Source organism: Staurois parvus, unplaced genomic scaffold (genome assembly GCF_062004578.1).
Source record: "Staurois parvus isolate SC_StPar_1 unplaced genomic scaffold, SC_StPar_1.0 ptg000997l, whole genome shotgun sequence".
NCBI classification, from domain to species: domain Eukaryota; kingdom Metazoa; phylum Chordata; class Amphibia; order Anura; family Ranidae; genus Staurois; species Staurois parvus.
The window spans coordinates 1,843,669-1,857,383 of NW_028318793.1; positions in this window are offsets into that span (position 1 = coordinate 1,843,669).

The window sequence follows — 13,715 nt, forward strand, 5'->3', positions numbered from 1 at the left end:
ACAACTCATGGGGCCCCAGGGCAATAGGGGATCATGGGGCCCCTGTGTCCTTGCCCAAACTAAAAAAAAGCCTATAAAAAAGGTACCAGGGGCATCTCATGGGGCCCCCTACTAACCGAGTTTCCAAATGGTCAGTCTGCCCCTTCTGCCACCTGTGCAAGTCCATCTGTGAAATTTCTTTGCTACTAAATTTTTGGTCAACTGTTAGTGGTATTATAACAAAATGGAAGCAACTGGGAACAACAGCAACTCAGCCACTAAATGGTAGGCTACGTAAAATGGCACAGCGAGGTCAGTGCATGCTCAAGTGCACAGTGCGCAGATGTTGCCAACAGTCTGCAGAATCAGTAGCTAAAGACCTCCAAATTTCGTGTGGTCTTGGGATTAGCACAACAAGAGTGCGTAGAGCTTCATGGAATGGGTTTCCATGGCCAAGCATCTGCATCCAAGCCTTACATCACTAAGTGCAATGGAAAATTATAGTTGCAGTATCAGACCGCCACTTAACTCTAGAGCAGTGGAGACGTGTTCTTTGGAGTGTTGAATCACACTTCTCTGTCTGGCAATCCTATTGATGTGTCTGGGTTTAGCTGTTTCCAGGAGAATGATACTTGGCTGACTGCATTGTGCCAAATGTGAAGTTTGGTTGAGGGGGGATTATGATGTGGGGTTGTTTTTCAGGGGTTGAGCTTGGCCCCTTAGTTCCAGTGAAGAGAACTTCTAAGGCGTCAGCATACCAAGACATTTTCGACAATTTTATGCTCCCAACTTTGTGAGAACAGTTTGGGGATGGCCCCTTCCTGTTCCAACATGACTGCACACCAAAGCAAGGTCCATAAAGACATGGATGAGCGAGTTTGGGGTGGAGGAACTTGACTGGCCTGCACAAAGTGTTGATCACAACCCTGTAGAACATCTTTGGGATGAATTAGACCGGAGACTGTGAGCCAGGCCTTCTCGTCCGACATCACTGCCTGACCTCACAAATGCGCTTCTGGAAGAATGATCAAACATTCCCATAGACACCCTCCTAAACCTTATGGACAGCCTTCCCAGAAGAGTTGAAGCTGTTATAGCTGTAAAGGGCGGGGCCAACTCAATATTGAACCCTACGGAATAAGACTGGGATGCCATTAAAGTTCATGTGCGTGTAAAGGCAGGCAATATAGTTGATATTCCTCTCTTGTTGAGAATAAACATAGCAACAATATACTGTATAATAGAAAAGAAGCTTTTTGGGGTACTTGACACTCTTGGGATACAAACTTGTGACCCTATAAATAAATAAACTTAATGCCTAACATCAGCCCCAACATACCCCACCCACCCACACACATTTTGTGGAGGGGGGGTAGTGGAAACAAATTACATTTTCTATCAGTTTTTTCCTTTCTGCCTGTGACACCCCCCCCCCCCCACAACCCAAAATACACTACATATGTGTTCTTTTAATTCTTTTACATCAAATCTTTTACCATCTACAGAAGAATTAAATTAGATACACCCTCTTACATTATTGGATACAGTTCTACAAGCTATAAACTTCTGTCAAAGGAAAAAAAATAACTTTTGTCTACCAGGTAGTTTTAATATTTTCTTCACCAACTGGTCTCCAAAGTTGGTGGCCTTCCTATAGATAAAGTAAGGATTATTCAATAAAAAGGGTCCTAAATCTTTATCCATTCATAAAATGTGCCAATATTTCTTAAAAATTTTCTCAACCTCCCTATACTGACAATGAAAATGTGACACAAAACCCCATTGTTGCTCATCATTATTACTCAATTTAGCCTCCCCCTTCAAACATTCAGTCCTAGGGATATCCTTCACTTCTTGAATAACTTATCTTTAATCATTTGTGCTTGTGTACAAAAATCATCCTCATTAGTGCTGTTCCTTCTTACTCCCATCCCATAATTTGTCCCTTAGGGATGTTTTTTTTAACCAAATAGGGTGATGTCCACTCCTCACTGATAGATAGCAAATCTGATCTGTCGGCTTGAAATACATCTTTGTAGTGAGTTTATGTCCTTGTTTTTGAATAGTTACATCCAAAAGTTGATCTCAACATCACTTAATTGGTAATCCAATTTAATATTATTCCCATTTGAATTCAAGTCAGCCATAAAAGAATGTATAGATTTCTCTGAACCATCCGAATAATTAAGAGGTTACCAATAAATCTCCAATAAAAAAATAGTTCAGGTCTAGATACATTAATACTGTTTCATCTTCTATTCCACCATAAATATATTTCCTAGACTGGGAGCAAATTTTGTACCCATGTTTTTTGTGAAAAGAAATGTCCCTAATACCAAAATAGTTGTGGGAGATACAAAAATCCAAAGCTTTACCTAAAAAGATTTTTTGTGCATTTGGGATCTCGCCTTTTATGATTAGTGCCCGATTTAAAGCTAATAGTGCATTATCATGTTGGATTATTGTATACAATGATGATACATCAGCAGTAACTAAATGGATTTCTTTTTTTATCTCTCAAGTTAATTTTTTCAAGTAGCAATAATAAATATTTAGTGTCCTTCAAGTAAGCTTTAGTTTTTACTACAATGGGTTGGAAGAATTTATCCAAATACTCTCCAAGCCTTGCCATTACCTAACCAATTCCATTCACGGTTGGACGTGCAGGAGGAACCTGAGCATCTTTGTGTATTTTTGGCGAAGTATATATAATAGGAATTATGGCATGCATTAGGTACCAAAATATATTTTCTTTCTTATTTATCACTTTATATCTATATCCTACTTTTTAACTGTTCTGTATATATGGATGTGGGGTTACTCTCTAACCTAGTATAGGTATCTGTATCTGATAACAGCTACATCACTAACCTGGTCTCAAAATACCAAACAAATTGTTCTCTTCATTGCTTCCAAGACCTCCTGCTCTCTAGCTCGCTTGTCACCTCCTCCTATGCTCACCTTAAGGACTTCTCCCGAGCTTCTCCCATTTTATGGAATTCCCTACCCCAATCTGTCCAACTATCTCCTACTCTGTCCAATTTTAGCTTATCCCTGAAAACCTTTATGTTCAGAGAAGTTGATCCTGCCTTTGCCTAACAACTGTACTCATATTTTCTCCATCAGCTCAGCCCCCACAGTTATTAACTTTTGTATCACTTGACCCTCCCTTTTAGACTGTAAGCTCTAACGAGCAGGGCCCTCTGATTCCTACTGTATGAAATCATATTGTAACTATACTGTCTGCCCTTATGTTGTAAAGCGCTGTGCAAACTGTTGGCGCTATATAAATCCTGTATATTAATAATAATAACAACATTTTAATCATCTGTGAATGATGATGCTCTTTATCTAACAACACAACACTCCCACCTATATCCTCTGGACATTTCTTTTTTCTAACAGTTCAGTACCCTCTCTTATATAACATGGATTAACCTGTTTTATGGGATGGATGAGATCCATTCCACAAAACTTGATTTTTGAACACTTCATTGTGATGATTAACTACTAGTGGATAAAATGTGTTTTTAGGACCACTATTGATACCTTCTGATCCTGCTACCTCCCTACTTCTAGGGTGCAATGGGTGACATAAAAAATACTCTTTTATATTCAATTTACATATATATTTATGAGTATCAATATATACATCAAATTTAGTCGAAGATTTTTTGGGGGCATATTTCTAACCTAAATTTAAAATATTCAACTCTTTTATAGTTCAAGGTCACTTTACTCAAGTTGTAAATACCATCATTTAAACATCCCTTCTTCTCCTTCTTGGATTGTTTTCTTTTTCCTGCCCCACACCCCCTCCTTTCCTTATTTCTGGTTCCATATCCATTTACGTTTGTATAAAGGGACCTTGTGGACCTCTTTTTCCACTGCCTGGGAGTATAACGTTTCCTCTTGGGAGTTCTCCACCCACCCCTCGGTCTTCCTAAAAAAAGGGGATGGTTGATAGCCTCTATTTTCCTCCTCATAATTAGTTAATGGCTGGTATCTATTATTACCTGATACTGTCCATCCCTAAGGGGTATGTGGTGGTTGGTTTTGCCAATAAAAGGGTTTTGGATAAAGTTTCTGCTGAGTTCTATACACATTTTCCTGATTCATTGAGTCACTCTGAGGGTCTGTATGATGGACCTTTTCCTTTTCTCTTATATCATCTAAACTGATTAGGTTGATAAACACCCTCACTATCCATTTTTAACACCTGATTCAAAAAGCCTAGTTCTCTCAAGGTCAGAGTCTCCTGCCACTCGAAGACTGGAAGCCAGAGATACATTGTTTTACCCTTAAAATCAGTCAAATCCTGATGAAATTTCTTAACTTTTTTCATTTGCTTGTTTTTATCTACCTTCTCCAAACCTTTCTTAACATCAATATTAAAATCTTTACATTCATTGGACCAGGGCCTTTTTTCAGCTGGAACTGGAGATCCACTACCTCTGGCTCAAGCCCTCTGCTCCCTGCTCACCACTCTCACTTGTAAACACTGAAGTGCAGTTTACAAGTGACAACATGTCTCCCAACAGTTCCCACAGATCTGATCTTTTGAGCATCTCCAACTGAGTGCAGGATGGGGAAAATGGAGATGCAGTTGCCTGGGGTGCAGTGTGGATGTTGAAACCCTCAACAGATGATCTCCCTGCACGTGAGAGAGACGGAGCCATCCAGAATGTATGAGGAGGTACTGGAGCTGGTGGGGTGCTTCAGCTTAATAAAGCAGCAAGTAAGACATGTGGAAGGTGGAGAAGCGTTTAGGAAGGTGGGGAGAAATGGGGACAGTGGAGGGAGGGTTGTATTTATAGGTCAGAGCTGAAGAGGGGTGAAAGTGAGATGAGGATTGGGGATGCAGATGTAAACAGCTGTGGAAGATTAAACTCTGAACTCTGTGTGCACCTCCGAACTCTGCACTCTGTATGCAGAGGAACCCTCTGTACCTAATACACTCCTGGTACACTCCTGGTATTTAATATCCCTTTAAGACCCTCCCACTGTTAGTGAAATTTGACCACACCCATTATTTGGTGCAGCTTGGAGAGTGTTTGTGTCCCTCCCTCCCTCCCTCTTTCTTTCTTTCTTTCTTTCTTTTCTTTTCTTTTCCTCCTTTCCATTTAAACCAAGACATGATAACAATCTGTGATAGTTCAGCCGGAAGGGTTTTTCTCAGCAAATATTTTTTTATAAATGTGCATCTCTGAGCAAGAAAAATCTGGACTGTGAGGCGAAGAAATCTGAAGGCCAGTTAAATTCTTTGTGCAAAGGGCAGCTTGCTGAGTCTCAAAAACACTCTTTTCCCAGAGTGATCATGTGCTTTTTGATTTTCCCTGTGACTAAGAGTATATGGAAGGATTGCGGTTTTAGGAGGCTCAGAGTGGACACAAAGGTTCCTGGAACATAAACGTGTTTATTGTGAATTTAGTACAGTGCATGATCTGAAGGATGAGGAGTTTGGAGTAGTGCACAAGGTGAAGGCACATATATTTGGGGTGATCACATATATTGAGTGAGTATAATATGCACGAGCACTGGTTTTATGTCTAATAACAATATTACATTATTGAGTGTTTTTGGAAGGAAGATATGAAGTGAAGTGTGTGACAGAAGAGTTATATATAAATGCAAAAGGAATTTGGATTGAGTGTAAGGGTAGAGGGAATGGGCATTGGAATTTGCTCACGTGGTGGATAAAGGTGACACATTAATTTATTCATGTAAACACGATTAATTGTTTTAATTTCAAATTATTGGAAAGATATCACACTTAATGCAATTTATAATTTTTTTTATATGGTAAAAGAGAGACACATTGGAGTCATATTGGAGACTTGGGAAGACTTATATGCATACATTGAAGGGCTTGATCAATTTCATCCTCTGGTGAGAGCATAAGAAGAACAGAGCAACTTTTATATGGAATGTTTCCCAGGACTGTGAAATTTACAATTTGTAGACACTAGTTTTGCGCTGGATATTTACATTATATAAATAAATAATATGGACTCTTCAGACTAATGTTTGGCACTCTTTTTGTTCATTTTAAATGGGTTTCTCATTTGAAGAGGCCATTGTCTCTTGGTGGCTTTCACAATGTGGTAAAGCTTCAAGGTCAAGTCATCAAGCCCAACCAACACCCTTAATTGGCGGAAGAATAAATTCAAGTCCAGCACCACACATCTACTTTTTCTTGAACATGTCCACAACAGTCCATGATTTGGTGCCATAAGGGTAACGGAGGTAGCAAAAGTATGTTTCTTTAGTTCTGGCCACAGGTTTGCATTACATTTCATTTTCAAATCAAACACAACAGAAATACAGTACCCATATTAGAGCTCCTTCCAAACAGCCACTAATATGTAGCTATAATATATTAACCTCCACTTTATATTTCAGGAAAGTGTTCCTGTACAACCACACTCCTCCCCGTTCCTTTCTTTTCATCTTGTTATATATGCACACACAATCTTTTTTATTACCTCTATTTCAGCCTCACTCCGGAATTTGGAAAAAAGATTTACAAGAGACAATAGAATATTTGAAGGGAGCGGCATATCTTTTGTAGTGGCGCATTAATGGCACTGTTACATGTTGGCAAGAAGTTGTCCAGAAAAACATATTTTTTCAAAGTTTACGGCTGTTTACGGTTGTCATGCTAATTACCAAGGCTGAGTCATATTCATGATTTCCTTTGTGTAAATCCTGCTGAAATATTACTTTTTAAACAATAACCTTGGCGCACGGAGCAAGACAATAGACAATGCTTTGTTTTCCCTGGACGTGAATGGATAAGAAGAAATATTTAGGGAGAGTGGGATAATTATTTTTTCTACTCCATTATATCGCCATTTGTTATTTTTGGAAAGATTTTCTACTGCATATAAAGAGCAAAACAATGAAGCTTGGTCTACAGAGGCATAATTATATAATGTCCAAGGCTCAGCACACTTTTTATTTGTAGACAACTTTATTCCTGTTGTCACTGGCAGAAGAGAAAACTGATAGATCTTATTACTATGGAAAAATGTGGATTTATAGAATAATAAACTGGTACTGCTATGATACAAGAACATTTCATTAACAACCTGAGAATTTTAAAGGCTCTATGGGGGCAGATATTTTGTGAGTTAAGTCCAGGATGGACTGAAAGTGGACATGGACATCAAAATGACATATATAATGTAGTCTGTCACTAGCATTAACACAGCGTTTTTTGTTTTTCTGGTTCACCAATTTCATTACCTGTTGATTTTGCCAATAGAGCTGTTATTTTTCTTCTTCCTGTTTTGGAATGCAACGTTGATCATTCCGCAGTAAAATCAAACAGAAGTGTTGTCACTCTCTGGGACAGGATAGTCTTAGATGAACATGTATGTAGGTAGTTGGTAGAACAGATCCTCCCTAAGTGCCTCCTCCCTCTGGAAGAAGGTTGGGAGTTTAGGCAGGGCCAGGGAGGGAGGTGGGTCAGACTGGAGAGGAAGATGCAACATCCATCTATTTAGCTCCTGCTCTCCCCTGTTCTGGGGGAGGGCCGGGTGCCATGGGGTCCCCCATCCTAGCCCCAATAGAGAAGGAGAGTTGCAATCCAAACTGAAGAAATTGGTTATGGATTCAATCAGGACTCATGGGTTTTATATATATATATATATATATATATATATATTTATTATACAGTATTTATAAAGTTCCTATAAGAACCGCTTCATTTTTCTCAGATTGAGTAATTTTTGGAAACCCTTCACTGGGTATATAGACTCAGGTATTCACTGCCTGCTATATACATAATATATGTTCTTGGGATTTATCTATTGAGACCACCTGGCTTCCCACCCCCATATGCATCTTTGAACAAGCATCAAGGACCTGATCCTATTTCAAGTCGACAGGAGTCTTCTTGATCTCTATTGATGGTAATATACCCATATTTTGTTTTTGTTTTCAGGGTTTTTACTTGATGCTCGTGATCTATACAATAATTTTTATATATATCCCCAGAATCATTTGGTACTGTGGACTTTGTTTCACTTGGGGTGGTTACCCAGGAAGTCTCCACACTTAAGAAGTCGGTATGACAGTCTAACTACTGAGAAGGTAATGAAAGTGTCCACTGACTACTGTATAGGGTGGCTTGGTGTGGTTTAGGTGCGATTTAGCTCCTATATTATCACATATATTTATTTATTTATCTTTATGTTCCAGTTTCCACATATCAGGAGGTTACTCTACATACCCTGACTTATATCAAGAACATACCTGATGAATACATGGTTTACTCTAATACAAGTTGGAAATCTATGGAAACCTAGGATCAAAACCACACCATTACTCCACATTGCCTTATATGGTACTCTATTTGCCAAAATGACCCAGAAATGAGGACGCCAAGTGCTTTTAAAATGATTTTATTTGTTTGAAATGTTCACCGTGCTTATGTTTAACCTCCCTATGATCTATGTGATCAAATAAAATATTGTCTGTAATTTTTGAACCCATATTACTCCGCGTGGATCTTTTAGTAACCTCCTTTTCTTGGGTAAGGGTGCTCTGGTCACACTACCATATTGTTTAGTATGCATTTCCTGGGTTTATGGATCCACACTTACATGTTAAGTGAGTCGGAGATAAGATTATGACACTAGTATTTGTGTCATTAGAGGTGGCTTTTTTTCGTTCTATTTTTGTCTTACTCGAGCATGCAGCCCTGCAGGCCAGGAAAGGGGGGACGGGACGGGACCTTCTTAACCATTTGCCCTCCAGAGGATTTAGCCCCCTTCCTGACCAAGACATTTTTTGCGATACGGTGCTATGCTATTTTAACTGACAGTAATGCAACTCTGCACCCAAATGAAATTTATGTTTTATTTTTTCCCACAAATGGAGCTTTTTTCGGTGGTATTAGATCACCTCTGTGTTTTTTTTTTTAATTTTTGAGCTATGAACAGAAATAGGCAATTTTGAAAAAAATTATATATATTTTACGTTTTGCTATAAAACATATCCAGTAAAAAAATGTTAAAAAATAAAATTTTGTCATAAATTTAGGCCAAAATGTATTCTGCTACATGTCTTTGCTAAAATAAATCCCAATATGTGTAAATTAAGTAGTTTCTGTGAAAGTCATAGCATCTACAATTGGCAGTATATACAATATATTATATATTTTTTTAATACTAGTAATGCCAGCGATCAGCAACTTATAGTGGGACTGCAGAACTGCGCAGCACGCTGCTTTGTATTGCTCTGCCATGCAGAGCAATACAAGGCAGCATACTGGTGATGACAGGGGAGAAATCTATATTGTTTATATACAGACCTCTCTACTGTCAATGTTCCTCAGCAATCACTGGGTGCTGGAGGGGAATAACCGGCCGGGGCCCAGTGATTGACAGCTGTAGCCGCCAATGACGGAGTGGGTAAGGTGGAGCATGTGCATGTGCCTGGAAATACAAAATCACATATATACTGTATACATGATTTGCACAGCCCTGCCACCCTGTAGCAGTAGTTCTGCTATAGGGCTTTCTAGAAGCAACTACACCACATGCCCTCAACATGGTGATGGTGGAGGGGGTGCTTTGGGGCAGATCCTAGCCCTCCCCTACTCATTCTGCAAACAAAAAAAAAATTGAAGTTAATAAAAACACAAACACAGTTTTTGACAAATCCTTTATAAAACAAAAAAAAACTCCATAAAAATGCCAACCTGAACAAAGAAAAAAAAACTCTGCCAGCCGAACATGACTGTTCCCATCCAGAAACACAGCTGTCTGACAGGTATACATAGGGGCAAAGGTTACTCGATGATGTCACTGGGTGACCCTGCCCCCATGTCTACCTCTCATTGGGCGAGTGTCATTATGGGGCGGGTTCACATTGCGATGTCACCGAGTAACCCCACCCCCATGTTTATCTGTTATTTAGGAATGAAACTCACCCCAATGACAACATTGGAATAAGGTGCTTTGAGAGGGGAGCCCTCCTGGGATAGGGGAGACTCACATGCTTTTGTTTCTGAATTTTTAACTGCCGGTTATTCTTTGGTTTACATTCGGCTATCAGCGGGTTTCTCCAATCCTAATGAGTCATTGGTTGTTAAGGACAGGCCTACTCCGTAACAACCAGCTTTCTTCACACAGAATTTATATCCGTTGATCAATTTTCAATCAATTTGAATTTTAACCACTTCAAATGCAGACACTTTCATCCCCTTCCTGTCCAGGTCAATTTTCAGCTTTCAGTGCTATCACACTTTAAATAACAATTGCGCGGTCATGCAACACTCTACCCATATGAATTTTTTAGCATTTTTTGAGACAGATAAAACTTTATTTTGGCGGTATTTATTCACCACTGAGATTTTTATTTTTTTTGGTATATAAATGAAAAAGTCCAAACATTTTGAAAAACAAAAGTGTTCTTCTAATAAAATAAAAAATCTTTCTTCATAAATCTTGGCCAAAATGTATTCAGCTATCTTTTTAGTAAAAAAAAAATAACCCAAATTAGTTTATAACCAATAGTTATAATTTTTCAAACTTTTTTTTACGTTTTTATTTAATTTTTGTATATTCTTATTTATGTTTTTTTTAAAATACTGTCACCCTAGCAGTACATTGTCACCATAGTGACACTGTACTACTTGTAGGGGGTGATGAAGATTTTTTTTTAAAAAAACTGATTGCTTTTACACCAATAACGGCTGCAAAAGCAATCATTTCTCCTTTTCTTGCAGCCATCGAGAAATACTGTGAGAGCTGTGATTAGTCACAGCTTGTCCTATGGTACAAGGCTGTTGTGAATAGCCCTGTACCATGTGACCTATGTGATTTTTCACAGATTTCACAAGCAGTGAGCAATGATGTCAGCAAGTGACATCTTGCTTACTGCTATTCATGTGATCATTGATTGGCCACATAGAGGTCCCGTACAGCGATCGATGTTCCGCTGTGTCCGGAGGAGTGCACACAGGCAGGGAATGCGTTTATAAATGACCACCTGCTCCTGCACTGCTCCCGTCCAGCCGTTTATGTACATGGGCTGGATGGGAAGTGGTTAATTGTTTAGAAAATTTGGAATTCATTTGAAAACGAATTAACAAAATTAAACTAAATGAATTTCATTAGTGTGATTCAGAGATTTGGATACACCCGAATTTCCATACACTACGTCTATTCAGCTTTAAAATTTCACAGGAAGAGTAACCACCACAAAATTGAAAACTTTTTTAAAAAGCTGCACAGTACTTGACAGGTAAAGGTAGGGGGAGGCCATACATTTTTTACAAATCCGTGGGATAATACATACAGCAAAGACTTTTCAGACTATGTAAAAGATTTCCCATGTTCCTATTCTGCCTGGATTCCAGTTTACATTATATAAGCCTACTACATCTCTTCTTCAATATTTCAATGTTCTGTTATTACACGTCTCGCTACACTACCAGAATACTAATGTGCACTGCAGTAAAATATCACTTTACACGGAGAATGTAAAGAAATATTTACCATAGTGTCACACTGAGGAGGAAATACTAGAAAATCATGTAGGGTCCTTCACAAGGGGCAGAGGGACTCATTGGAGTGCAGATACAATACCTGCAGCCCCAGATAGACAGGTCCTTGATCTAATTTAAGGTACACACTAGTCAACTCAATTATTTTGCAAGAAAATGAAGACTTAGCAGTCAGCACAGCCTTGAGACCTGACGTTTCTCTGTTAAGCAGCACAATTAGGTCATCTCCCCACCTTTAGCCTGTGATTGGACAGTGAAGGAGAAGCAACAGAAGGATGAGGTCATCTCTCAGCTCTAGGTAAGTTGGAATAGGTCTGAAGAAAGCACATTGGTGCTCCAAAGGGCAAAAGCTCCCATTGTCCTGTGACTAAGGATGGATCCGATAACCACATATAAATATATATTGCCAGGATCGCTCAAATGGGCAACACTTTCCCTCAAATTATAAACAAATAGCAAAAATTCCACAATATACGTGAAGGCTCGAGGGGTAAAATGGATACTTCAACTGCACCATTTTGTGGACGGGGCCTACCGCGCCCATGCACTAGGGGTTCGGTGAATGTTCGTTATATAACGCCGTATCTCTCTTTTCCAAGAGCTATCCCATTGCTTTACTCCCAGTGTGTTACATGTGTTGCATTCAGGGCTGAGTGCCGAACTGCACCACTCCACCAGCCAGTGTACCTCTGCTACCTCTCTCCCAGTAACGGAATGAAACCCTGATGGGCGCAAAGCTTGGGTCTCATGAGTGCCCAGAATTACCTCTTTCTGTTCATACCTATTAGTTAGGATAGGGATCTCCATAAGGATGGAGTCCAACTGGCACCCCCTTACTGCCAGAGGATACTATTCCTTCCCTAGGTACCACTCCTCTACTGGTTGCCTGTGACTCTGCGACTTGACATAGTTGCCAATAGCAATGACCTTGCTCTTCATCAAAGTGCAGCTTACTTATACTGTATTATCGTATGCTTCATACCCCTTAGTGCTATTACAGGCCCATGCTCTTTGTATACACCATCCTTTTTTGTATACACTATACCCATTATTCAATCCTTTGGGAATAACATAATAACAGACCAGGCTTAGGAAAAGGCTAACAGTCTTTACTCTTCTTCTATAGTGCAAACATAACAAAATACATTGAGAACAGTTCTTACATCCCTGGCTTACTATGTATCTGCCCAGGCATACAGTGCATCCAGAAAGTATTCACATTTCCACATTTTGTTACGTTACAGATTTATTCCAAGATGGATTAAATTAATTTTTTTCCTCAACAGTCTACAAACAATACCCCATAATGACAATGTGAAAGACGTTTGTTTTGAAATCTTTGCAATTTATTAAAAATAAAAAATGAAAAAAAACACAAGTACATACGTATTCACAGCCTTTGCCATGACACTCAAAATTGAGCTCTGGTGCATCCTGTTCCCACTGATCATCCTTGAGATGTTTCCACAACTTGATTGGCATATCCACCTGTGGGAAATTCAGTTGATTGAACATGATTAGGAAAGGCATAAACCTGTCTATATAAGGTCCCACAGTTAACAGTGCATGTCAGAGCACAAACCAAGCCATGAAGTCCAAGGAAGTATCCGTAGACCTCCGAGACAGGATTGTGTCAAGGCACAGATCTGGGAAAGGTACAGAAAAATTTCTGCAGCATTGAATGTCTCAATGAGTGCAGTGGCCTCCATCATCCATAAATGGAAGAAGTTTGGAACCACCAGTAATCTTCCTAGAGTGGCCCACCCAGCCAAAATGAGTGATCGAGGGAGTAGGGCCTTAGAAAGGGAGATAACTAAGCACCCGATGGTCACTCTGAAAGAGCTCCAGCATTTTCTGTGGAGAGAGGAGAACCTTCAGGAAGAACAACCATCTCTGCAGCACTCCACCAATCAGGCCTGTATGGTAGGGTGGCCAGACTGAAGCCACACCTCAGTAAAAGGCAAATGGCATCCCGCTTGGAGTTTGCCAAAAGGCACCTGAGGGACTCTCAGACCATGAGAAACAAAACTCTCTGGTCTGATGAAACAAAGATTGAACTTGGCCTGAATGCCAAGTGTCATGTCTGGAGGAAACCAGGCACCGCTCAACACCTGGCCAATACCATCCCTACAGTGAAGCATGGTGGTGGCAGCATCATGCTGTGGGGATGTTTTTTAGTGGCCAGACAACAACATTTTATTTTGGAATCGAATGGCCT